Consider the following 13,683-nt stretch of genomic DNA (forward strand, 5'->3'; position numbering starts at 1 on the left):
TTGAAAGTTTTTGTTTGGTTATTCTCTGATGTCACGTGGGTTTCATTGTTTAGGTGCAGCGAATGAAATGCTCTGCCACCATAGGTGATGGTTTTGTACCGGTAGTTTGTGGATATTAAAAGTGTCTTGGTGGATGAAGGGAGTGTATGAGTTGAGTGTATGAGTACAGGGCTAGAGTAGATCAGTAATGTACGTAGGAGTCTACCATTATGGCCTTTTCTTTCACTCTTGGCAAATTATGCATTGGTCTAACTTGTTTTGCAATACATTTTATTCTAGAAATAAAGTACAGGGCTGTTTCCACTGCTAGGTACACATACTTTGTTACAAATTATCTACCACCACTTTATTGCAGAATTTGTTTAAAAATAGTTAATACCAAAATAATGTGCTAATTAAAACAGGCATCAAATTAAAGTGCCTAAGGGATTTGCTCAAATGATAGAATGTCCTGAATTAACATTAATTAGTAAAATTCTGTTAGGAACTGTATCGAGGTGTTTGGCAGTGCTGGTGAAAATAACCATGCAAGTATACAATACAGAGGTTTAGCTTGTCATTTGCCTGGTGTCATTTGGTTTACAATACAAAGGGATCATCCTAAAATTAAAGCTCAATAAGCTGTATCTTTTGGCTATTTTTTCAGAACGTTTGTTTTGTGGTTTCCCTACACTTTCTGCATTGAATCCCTAAACTGTAATTTAATGCCAAGTATTTAGCATATCAACACAACTATATGAGTATAATCGCCATTGTTATTGTTGAAAATTGTATTCAGACTAGAATTAATTTGTAAACAATAAACAATGATGACTACACACAAACAAGCTGTGTTGACAAAAAGAATACTCAAAATTTCAGCATTACAAACGGATTTGGGTCAGAAATGGTAGTTTGTTGAAATACAGAAGCTGAATACTGAAAAACTTGCCAAAGGTACAGCTTATGTCTCTTTAAAGACAAACTTACGATGTTCAACCACAGAATGTACCAGTAGTAAAATGAAAAGAAGTTTGAGTTGCACGAATGATACAGACCAGTGCTATTTTTAAAGTTAACAATTTGCCTAAAAGACTTACACAAACAGGTTACACCATAGTCTTTGTGATGCTAAGCTTCTAGTAATAATGAATGAGTGTATCAGAGTCACGTACTCAGTCTATTGATGCAGACTGGCTACCGATAAATCACTTGAATGCATATACACAAAGTCTATAGAACAGAGGTAACATTTTGTGCTAATCCTGGATATGTATGGAGGCTGTGTATTTCAACAAAAAGGATGACAGCAATCACACTTTCATTCAACTGAAATGCCAGCGTCAGCATCATCACTTTCACTGACAGTGAAATAAACCACAACAGTGAAATACAAAACAGTGAAATAAACAACAGTTAAATTCACAACTAACCCTTTTTCTCCGAAAATGTTAAAGTTCATAATCATCAGACAAACTTTGCTGAAAATATGCTAGAGTCTTGGCGAGTTTATGAATCAAACTATCTTTGATAACTGTAATTTGATTAGATATGTCATCTGTTCTACACCAATCACCTGTCCACATATGGATGCTTAGTTTTGAAGTATTACATAAAAAACTGCTGCCAAGACATGGTAGCCACTTTAAACTCCAATTTTTCATACTTTTTGGATATGTCTTCAGGTTTAATAGAATTTAAACTTTTGAAAACACAGCGTCAATTACACTTGGTTCACATTTGGTTCGATGTGGCAGGCCAGAATGAGTAAACGTAACTGCCGGTATGCTTACTCCTTGGAACATGCATACCACGTTTAAAAGCAATCGGACAAGCAATTTCAGAGAAAATGATTTTTTGACCAAAAGTGGGAATATTGCCCCAAAAATACAAACACGAAAATTTCACCACAATTTTAAGAAATCCAACAGAAGACAACCATAGGATGAAGAGTATCAAGTCTCAAAGCAATCCAAGGTGAACTTTGGGAGAAAATGATTTTTTGATCAAAACTGGGAAAAATTGCCCCCGAAATACACACATTTCAAAATTAATTAATTCATCAGAAGGGTATAGTGTCATTTTACCAGTTCATATTGCACGTGATGGTAATCATACGTTAATGCTTTACTTGACACACACAAACTACCCTGAAAAACGTATTTAGGACAGATTAAATCATTCATACTAATACATCAATTGATAAATTTTAACAAGTGAGCTTGTGGCTGATAGATCTCTGCTGAGTTGTATAGAGAATAATGATTTGTGATACATGTGTTGATGAAGGTGGAAATCTTTAATATTTGACACTTCAGGACGCCTGACAAAAAAATGGCAAAAATACGAAAATCACGAAAATTGTATCAAAAATAAACACATATGCAAATTTCACTGTGATTTAAATTATCCTAGGTAAGGGGCGTCACTGACAGCAGAGCTAAAAAGCAAAACAATCTTTTTCCATCTGTGTAAAAGTTGATCAAAATCTCCTGAGAACAGTGAACATTGTTTGGTTATTCAAAGTGTGTATCAAATAAATTAATGTAAAGATTGTACATTTTTCCAAGGAAATTGACCAGAAAAGGCCAATGATGACAGGACTAGAGACACCAATGGAGTGACAAGAGAATGTCCACGGTAGACTGATTGTTAAGACTAATCCATCAAATTCAGACTTCATAAAATTCCCATACTGATACAGACTATGTTAATGATTTTGTACTAATACCTGTAACAGATGGTCACCTCATAAATATTCAACAACTGAGTTACTCTGCAATCATAATTCACATCAAATGATCCTTAGTTCTGATGTCATCATAAATAAGTCAAATTCCTTTCTACTCTTACCAGAGCAGCTGATTCTAAGCGCCTTTCCTTCTGTAATTCCATTCCTTTTGTTAACAGTTTGTTATGCATACAGTATTCACATTTGGAATTTCCTTCAGCAAGGATTTCAGCATCTTTACCACTTACAAGAAGCTGCTTTCACGTACTAAGTCTTTAGTGACTCTGATAGTTGAAATACCCACTACTTCTACTGACATTGTTTCCAAACCAATGACTCTGTATGCCATTCCTTTGTTGACAACTGCAAAAAGTTTACATTTAAAATTTTGATCTTTAAAAATATTTCACAATCATTTGGTATAATACAGTATACGAAAATTTAATGTAAAGAATAGCAAAGCATAATTACTTAAGCTACAAAGATACAACCCATATGTCAATATAACAGAGTTGAAACTCATTTTAATTCACGGCCGACAAAGGCTTTGATTAAGTAATGTCAAGGACAGTACATTACCATCGGAGTGTTTCAGTTGAACTGAAATCCAAGAACACTTATTCTAAAAGCCAAATATAACTCACAATAAACAACTATTATTGTACAAGTACTGACGTAGTCTGTGTTTGCTTCTTACAATTTATCATCTACTTGAGCTAAATCCAAATCCTTATTCTGTGACACTGTCATTCTATTCTGAACAACGTCACCCTAAAATAATAAATTTGAGGTTAAGTCGAACTGTGGTCATGTAACACATACAAGTAATGTTTGTCCTCTCCTTGACAAAGAGGTAGTGGATTTATGCTCTGCTTGCCTGTGTCACAACTACCCATGTGCCTATGTCACCAATTTTTTTATGCTGAAACTTTTATGGGTCAGTCTCTGATGAGAGCTCGTCAATGTACCGTACACAACCAACATGGCGGCCTGTTTTTCTAGTGATAGAAATTTAAGTCTTGACATGAGAAATTCGTAAACACCAGTCATAAATATCGGCAATTAATAAAGTACGTGAATATCAACTTGATGAATTTTTAGTCCATGTGTTTGAGTTTTGTCACCAATGTGGATGTTCCTACTGTGTATGCCTATCCAACAATCTGAAGTCCAGACATACCAGTTATGTCTGTGTGTCAATTAAAATTGAACCTCAGAAGTCATTGCCACGGAAACATTTTCATAGATTATCATGTATTTTAAATTAATCCAGCAGAAAGTAGCACCTGTTTAATTTAAAACAAATTCACAAGTAATTTTGGGTGACAACTTGTCACTGTTCATGTTATGTCACTGGATGTGTACAGAAAAGTTTGGTTCCAATCTGCGTTTTTACAACTGTGCTGAGCAGCCTACTAGCATTGCCAGCACATTCAATACAAACAGCGTAGGTTGTACAATAAGACAAACCTGGATGACATATTCCTCTAAAATTTGTTAGATATCCAAATTTGAATCAAATTGAGTACATTTTATTAGATTTGCTGGCTGCCATGTTGATTGTTTGTAATGCAACAATGAATGACATTTATAGATTTCACTGAAGTTATCACGTAATATAGCAATCGCTTGACTGATTTCACATGCTTTTATCACATTTATTTTTGACTTCCACATTTACAAATGGCTCTCAAAACATTAATATGGTTGGCAGGTATAAATTTTGGTGTAGGTCAGGTAACAAGAATCACACAACTTTTACAACTAATTGAAATAAAAATGACTGAAATTCAAATATTAGCGACAGCAGCTTTTCACAAATTAAAAGATGATGGATGCTATCTGAAGACATACCAACCTAAAATATGAGTTGTGGACAGAAGCAGTAAAAGCTATGTGAAGTGTGACTCTACAGTGATGCATACAGACTGATCACATGTGAAGTGTGACTCTACAGTGATGCATACAGACTGATCACATGTGAAGTGTGACTCTACAGTGATGCATACAGACTGATCACATGTGAAGTGTGACTCTACAGTGATGCATACAGATTGATCACATGTGAAGTGTGACTCTACAGTGATGCGTACAGACTGATCACATGTGAAGTGTGACTCTACAGTGATGCATACAGACTGATCACATGTGAAGTGTGACTCTACAGTGATGCATACAGACTGATCACATGTGAAGTGTGACTCTACAGTGATGCATACAGACTGATCACATGTGAAGTGTGACTCTACAGTGATGCATACAGACTGATCACATGTGAAGTGTGACTCTACAGTGATGCATACAGATTGATCACATGTGAAGTGTGACTCTACAGTGATGCATACTGACTGATCACATGTGAAGTGTGACTCTACAGTGATGCATACAGACTGATCACATGTGAAGTGTGACTCTACAGTGATGCATACAGACTGATCACATGTGAAGTGTGACTCTACAGTGATGCATACAGACTGATCACATGTGAAGTGTGACTCTACAGTCATGCATACAGACTGATCACATGTGAAGTGTGACTCTACAGTGATGCATACAGATTGATCACATGTGAAGTGTGACTCTACAGTGATGCATACAGACTGATCACATGTGAAGTGTGACTCTACAGTGATGCATACAGACTGATCACATGTGAAGTGTGACTCTACAGTGATGCATACAGACTGATCACATGTGAAGTGTGACTCTACAGTGATGCATACAGACTGATCACATGTGAAGTGTGACTCTACAGTGATGCATACAGACTGATCACATGTGAAGTGTGACTCTACAGTGATGCATACAGATGATCACATGTGAAGTGTGACTCTACAGTGATGCATACAGACTGATCACATGTGAAGTGTGACTCTACAGTGATGCATACAGACTGATCACATGTGAAGTGTGACTCTACAGTGATGCATACAGACTGATCACATGTGAAGTGTGACTCTACAGTGATGCATACAGACTGATCACATGTGAAGTGTGACTCTACAGTGATGCATACAGACTGATCACATGTGAAGTGTGACTCTACAGTGATGCATACAGACTGATCACATGTGAAGTGTGACTCTACAGTGATGCATACAGACTGATCACATGTGAAGTGTGACTCTACAGTGATGCATACAGACTGATCACATGTGAAGTGTGACTCTACAGTGATGCATACAGACTGATCACATGTGAAGTGTGACTCTACAGTGATGCATACAGACTGATCACATGTGAAGTGTGACTCTACAGTGATGCATACAGACTGATCACATGTGAAGTGTGACTCTACAGTGATGCATACAGACTGATCACATGTGAAGTGTGACTCTACAGTGATGCATACAGACTGATCACATGTGAAGTGTGACTCTACAGTGATGCATACAGACTGATCACATGTGAAGTGTGACTCTACAGTGATGCATACAGACTGATCACATGTGAAGTGTGACTCTACAGTGATGCATACAGACTGATCACATGTGAAGTGTGACTCTACAGTCATGCATACAGACTGATCACATGTGAGGTGTGACTCTACAGTGATGCATACAGACTGATCACATGTGAAGTGTGACTCTACAGTGATGCATACAGACTGATCACATGTGAAGTGTGACTCTACAGTGATGCATACAGACTGATCACATGTGAAGTGTGACTCTACAGTGATGCATACAGACTGATCACATTACAAACAGTACTACCTTCCCCTACCTCTCAATACACTGACAGATAACAGAATCAACATGATAATATATCCAACGTGACCTAAACAACAAAACGAATAGAAATAGCATTTTCAGCACAGCTAGAAATTGACATGCAGCTTCAAAAATGATACAGCTCTGTTCTGACATCTCACAATGAATGATACAGGACAGAATTCACTAAGACTATCACTAAGACTATCACTAAGACTATGCCCCACTACAGAGAACATGAACAAAGAAACTTTCAACAATATTGGTAATTTTGTAAAATTTGACAAAAACTTAAATAACCTTGATCGCAAGACAATCTCGTTCACATGTCAACACAACAAGGCTCTTTTGATCACGTAATGTTAGAAAGTAATTACAAAAGAAAAATGAGGGTAATTTAATTTAATTTCACTTTTAATTAAAATTATCGTTTGACTGAGAAAAGCTCCAAGAACATTTATATTGAAGCAACAAAAGGGTTACATGTATTGTATATTTAGATTTTTATGCAACACAAGTTTGTTGACCTGAAAACAGGTATCTCCACAAACACAACGTTTTCGTTAAAATTTGAACAAGTAAATACATAGAAGGCGCAAAAGAACAAATTTCAAAATAATGGGATCAGCAATTTCTGAGGAAATGACATTTTGATGGAAAATGAAGATTCAAAATCCTATAAACACTAAGGAGTATATTTTATCAGGATATGAACGAATCAAACTGAGGTCATCCTGCAGAACCTACCGTATAAAGTAAATTGAAAAGTTATACGTGACTTAAATTCTGAGATTTTTTCAAAAATAGAAATATCAGTTGAATATTGCAAACAAACATGAAATTCAAACTACAAAATGGAAAGTTTATTATAATTTGAATCAATCTGAATGAATAGAAGATGACGGACCATAGTATTTAATAAACTTTGTGTCGTAACAAGGCAGGGCTAACTTTTCCCAGATCCAGCCACACTTTGCAAAGTGCTGTACCCTTCTCATGGCTTCAATGAGCCAAGTTATTACAAGTGTAACTTATTTGTCAAGCACAGTGGCTGGGTGACTTTGATGTCAGGCACAGTGAGTGGCTGGGTGACTTTGATGTCAAGCACAGTGAGTGGCTGGGTGACTTTGATGTCAAGCACAGTGGCTGGGTGACTTTGATGTCAGGCACAGTGGTTGGGTGACTTTGATGTCAGGCACAGTGAGTGGCTGGGTGACTTTGATGTCAAGCACAGTGGCTGGGTGACTTTGATGTCAGGCACAGTGAGTGGCTGGGTGACTTTGATGTCAAGCACAGTGGTTGGGTGACTTTGATGTCAGGCACAGTGAGTGGCTAGGTGATTTTGAAAAGAGACCCTGATGTATTTAAAAACAAACACTGAGTGAAACTTAACTATTTTATGACGCCGATATGAAATAGTTTGGGTATCTTTGATTATTGAGTTTGGAAAATAGCCAGCTAAAATTTAACTTTGACCGAGTATTTACCACACTGATACGGCATACATGTATCATCAACGTAGCTTACATTGCATAAATAGAGTGATTTAAATGAAATGAAATGTAATTTGGATATTTTTTCAATACCTTCAAAATGCAAAAGGCTTCAATTACAAAGAATGAAAGAAACATTCAATTCAAATGACACCCAATATCTTGTGCATTTAAGTAATTTAAGCGATATCTGTGTTGTGCTGCATAAAAGCCCTACCATTGTTAATAATAACTCCTAAATATGCATTCTACACAGACCTTTTATCACTGCTATGCTAATACCAGACAACCATATTGGCGTCTAAACCAAACAGCATTTGCTGATACGTCCATACAAAGTGTCACTGCAGTGTCTCTTATCCACTGAGAATTGCTCTAGGAGTCAGTTATTCCCTTGATAATGGATTTGCATTGTCTATTGATGAATATCACATCTCACTAATATTGTCTCACTCTCCTACCTTCTCTGATTAAATCGTTCTTCATCCAAATCAGAGACTCTTTCTTCAACACAAATCGCAAGAGAATACCTTGTTCTAGTTTAATTATCACGTTTTAAAATAAGCACCTTGCAATCTGAAACTGATTAAATCACATTCAATGACAAGTGACTTTGATGATGATTAAATATGCAGCATATAATTAACAATTCACTTGTACAGCTTGACACCTTGTTGATTGGGCATTCATCATCTCAGAAATCCAACATTTCTCTAAATCATCACCTAGACAAAGGTACACAAGAATTATCTTTTGGCAGTCATTTGCTTACTGTTTGCTGACGATGTGAAAGTCCTGAAGACCTGCAACCACACAAGCTGTTGTCAATAGTCTACTACTATAGCTACGGAGGTATTAACCCACAGATAACTACAGTACAGATCAGGAATAGCTTTCCGACTGCACTAGCCCGGCGCCAGCGCTGCACTAGCGCACTCTAAGGCATGCGTTGGCCCTACGTTGGCCATGCGTTAGAGCCGCGTTAGCGCCTAACCAACTTGCATTTCATTGTAGCGCACGCAAACAAAAGGACGCGTTGATGGAGATTTCAAGGACAGGACAATGAACTCATTGACGCATTCTTCTATCATATTTAGCAGACTTGCAACAGTCATGCATGTTTTGCTCCTGATCCTTCGGCAAAATTCTTGTACATGCACCTCTATCAAGAATGAGCAAATCATTTCTGTATTATACAAATAAGGCTGGGGGACGAGGCCCTCCTTGGTGTGGAAGTGTGCAATGTCAATCAACCTTTAGTTGTCAATCAACCTAATTTAGTATGACAAATATTAAAAATCTGAAAAACAATGCAGAAGTTTTTCCTAGACAGTTTATGACAGACTTTATTCTGTTTCTACCAGGCTCCATAGACAACCCACAGAAATAAATACAACTTGAGAGAAAGAGGATTAATTTTATTTTGAAACTGATATTCATATTTTACATTTGTATCAACAGATCACCATGGAGCAACTTCAAAAACGACACTGGATTATAACTTTAAATATTCAATATTTACTGAATGCTATCCTGAGTCACCAGGGAGTTTATACATTTACAGTGTTTCATCTAGACAGGGGATGGGGGATTCTCCCTCTGTTGACATGTTGGCACCCCTTAGTAATTTGTCACGGGGAGGGACCAGCACCCCAACTCCTCCCCCATCCCAACATATGAAATGGTGCTAGTCACACCTTAGAGATACAAGTAGAACACATGAAATGGTGAAATCCCCCCCCCCCACTAAATTTTCTGGTAAGGGGAAGAAAAAAACACTGTTGATGCCATCCTGAATGAAACACTGCATTTATATACAAACCTAAAAGTTGGGCACTCTGTTGTCCACCAGTGGAGTTCAGCTCAAACAGTTCATTAACCTTCACTAATCTTCATACCTTACATGAAATAGATATTACAATCACTATTTAATTCATAAAGTCCTTTAAACAAAAGAAAGCCAAAAGCAGTAGAACTAAAATCACCTGAAATAATCCTGAAATTATCACTTTTAAATTACCAAAATTGATCCTTCCAACCCTTTCATTAAATTGGAAGCATATTACTTTATCCTTACTCTATAATCAAAGAATATTGAACAAAACATTTGTACAAAAAATATTCCAAACCACCGTTACAACATTTTGAAAAAATTCCACCTAGACACTTATTATCTTTTCACTTGACTTGCTGAATATATGTAACGGTAGATAAAAACAAATCATATTTATTGTAATGAAGTAGAAGAGTATATCTTGGTAGTTTTTATTTTACTGCCTTTCAGTGAGGAGTTTCAATTGCCATATTCCACACACATGTCCCTTAACTGCACAAACGAAATGGTTCATGACAGTTTTTGATATTAGACAATGTCTCAAATTAACATGACAATGAACTTGGCATTCAAGGTTGAATATGTGCCCAGTGTGTGTGTACCGTATACAACTCTCAAGTTCCTCTTTCTAAAATAAGAAGTCAAGATTTGAAGGAAAATTCTGAAACTCTCACCAAACTGACCTTTTCATCAGGTGTACATCACTATTGGACGTATAAATGTAATAAATGTGTCACTGAGCAGATGAAGATTTAATGAGATTAAACTATCCAATTCACACTGGCAGCTTTTCATGAAAATCACACTTCAAAAGAAAATTAATATTGGGTCAATGTTGACTCTCAAAATGTGTCATGTACGATACTTATAAGTTTTCATAAAAGTGATAAATTTGTATTGGAAGTAGAATAGCATTTGAAAAGTGTCAAAAAAAGAGAAAAATTGGTGAATCAGTTTTTGACAACCGTGCAGTATTGAATACCAATGTCAGTGTCAAAAATGGAAATTTAACAATATTACTGTTTTGTCAGTTGGAACTTCAGCGTAAGTAAGTTGTTAATCTCAAAAGAATGTACTTAAAGTGGAGAAGTAAGCCAAAACTTGATAATTTGAGTATGAAGGTGTTAGCGTTTTATTAAAAACAAGGTCCTGTTGATGTGTTGGATTGTACTTAATATCATATTAGGACTTGCATTGTGTTATTTGTAGAAATAATTTGCATAAGAAAATTGATTTTTTTTCTGTTAGGTCAATCATATCATGAAAAAACATTTGATAAATGTTGCTATTTAAGGACAACTGTGATGAAATTACTCTATATAGAAAACACACTTTTCATGTTTTTACAAGCCACAGTCACAACACTGACACGGTTTACATGATAGAAATGTTCACTGAGTTATTTTGGAATAAGGTTTTGAAGTAAACAGTATGGTTGTGAATATGTACACTGGACTTTGTTGAGGCTGTTCAGGAAAGCAGTACTACCGGTAGCTTGAATAGCCCAATCCTATGAGCAATTGGCATAGAGGGTTGCTGCAATACAAATAATCAGACAGCCTCAGCAGTAGCAAATGCACATAGGGAATTACACAAGCATTAAAATTTATATTGACTTCCCTGTCAAGAAGGCATGGAAACATAAATGGTACAACAAGTATAAGAATATTTCTCTCATTTTGTGTGTCATCATGCTTACTGCTTGCAGCGCTGGCTACGGTTCAGTTAAGGTAGTAAATGGGCTCAGCTGTTTAAGTTCCAGCAGGCCATACCAGGGTGGCTAATCTTCATGGACGATTACAGTGAAATGTTAAAGATATATTGCCATTTGACACATGCAATGAAATTTAGCACACTAGTAGAAATATTGGCTAAGACTGTGCAAAGTGTACCGGGCCTATATCTGGAGTTTTTGTCAAAAATTATCCCGGTATGTTCCATTGCATAGCAAGGATATTCAAATCATCGATACTGCTACAGTGTACAATAGCATAGCAGTATCAATCACTGATACTGCTACAGTGTACTGTACTTTAGCAAACAGCAGTATCAATCACTGATACTGCTACACTGTAACATAGCATAGCAGTATCAATCACTGATACTGCTACACTGTAACATAGCATAGCAGTATCAATCACTGATACTGCTACACTGTAACATAGCATAGCAGTATCAATCACTGATACTGCTACAGTGTATGGTACTATAGCATATAGCAGTATCAATCACTGATACTGCTACACTGTAACATAGCATAGCAGTATCAATCACTGATACTGCTACACTGTAACATAGCATAGCAGTATCAATCACTGATACTGCTACACTGTAACATAGCATAGCAGTATCAATCACTGATACTGCTACAGTGTACAATAGCATAGCAGTATCAATCACTGATACTGCTTCACTGTAACATAGCATAGCAGTATCAATCACTGATACTGCTACAGTGTACTGTACTTTAGCATACAGCAGTATCAATCACTGATACTGCTACACTGTAACATAGCATAGCAGTATCAATCACTGATACTGCTACAGTGTACAATAGCATAGCAGTATCAATCACTGATACTGCTACACTGTAACATAGCATAGCAGTATCAATCACTGATACTGCTACACTGTAACATAGCATAGCAGTATCAATCACTGATACTGCTACACTGTAACATAGCATAGCAGTATCAATCACTGATACTGCTACAGTGTACAATAGCATAGCAGTATCAATCACTGATACTGCTTCACTGTAAAATAGCATAGCAGTATCAATCACTGATACTGCTACAGTGTACTGTACTTTAGCAAACAGCAGTATCAATCACTGATACTGCTACACTGTAACATAGCATAGCAGTATCAATCACTGATACTGCTACAGTGTATGGTACTATAGCATATAGCAGTATCAATCACTGGGAGTTTCAAGGAGTATAAAATTTTAATTTTCCACGACTTTCCAAAAGTAATAAAGGACAGTATTAACTGAGTTGCAAAAGGTGAATATTTTTGCCAATTTTCCAGAGTTTCCAGCCTTCAGCTATCCCTTCTCGGACCTACCCCTACCCAGGAATCTAGATTATGTTTGTATTTACTGAAAGGAATTCCTGGTGTCCAAAGATGTCATGTTAAAGGTATAAGAAAGACAGTCAGGTATTACTGAATGACCCTGTGACCTGGTGGGTCCCGGAGGTGGGGGTGGTATCCCCCTCCTACACTCACCGCCTAAGCAGAAAGGGGAACACATATGTGGTTGTGGCAGCTAGAGCTCCTATGCAGCTGCAAGCCACCTACTTTTTTATTTTGGCCCCTACTTCAAAACTTTGTGAAATCCCTGAAAAATTGCCTCCAAAATACAAAGTCCTGCATGATTTGAACACATCTGACTTAGTTATACTGAGCAAACTGCATACTACACTTCAAATCAATCTGACTAGCTGTTTTAGAGAAGAAGCTTGGAATGCAAAAAGTTGCCAGAAGCTTGATGATAGATGCAGGACACTTGAACAGAAATGCTAGATGAGAGATGATGACGGACAACCACCTATTTGGGAAGTTTTGCATCCCTGACAGTGGAGCAGATAAAAGTGGAGCAGATAAAAAGTCATGGACAGTTTCCCTTGGGCCAGTGAGCTGCCCAAATCTTTCTATTTCCTATGGTTTCATTCAAGATATTTAAGATGAGGCTTTCAAGCCTGTGGATAATACGGTAGTATGCCTTGACTCAAGTATGGGTGGTCAATATGTGTATAGGACAATAGGCAGATCACAATCAGGACAAAGGAACAACATACCATGTATGTAACTCACCAACGGTATTGAATATCATGCCCTCTACATGTAACTCATCAACACTATGAAAATGCCCCTCTAACTCACCAACACTATGAAAATGCCCCTCTAACTCACCAACACTATGAAAAT

At 36.9% G+C, this 13,683-nt stretch overlaps 1 long non-coding RNA gene across 9 annotated transcripts in view; it reads right to left on the minus strand.

Moving 5' to 3' along the window:
* The window catches only part of LOC139142320 (uncharacterized), a 76,735-nt gene that overhangs the window by 43,225 nt on the left and 19,827 nt on the right, over window positions 1-13,683 (minus strand). Inside the window, exon 2 of one of the 9 annotated variants that reach the window (XR_011554359.1) lies at window positions 9,739-9,814. The exons of 7 other annotated variants lie outside the window; for them this stretch is intronic. This is a non-coding gene — a long non-coding RNA (uncharacterized lncRNA). Of the gene's footprint in view, window positions 1-2,832; window positions 2,996-9,738; window positions 9,815-13,683 lie in introns of those variants that run through there. One more of the 9 variants, XR_011554360.1, reaches the window with a different exon arrangement.

This window comes from Ptychodera flava, chromosome 1, assembly GCF_041260155.1.
Source record: "Ptychodera flava strain L36383 chromosome 1, AS_Pfla_20210202, whole genome shotgun sequence".
NCBI lineage: Eukaryota > Metazoa > Hemichordata > Enteropneusta > Ptychoderidae > Ptychodera > Ptychodera flava.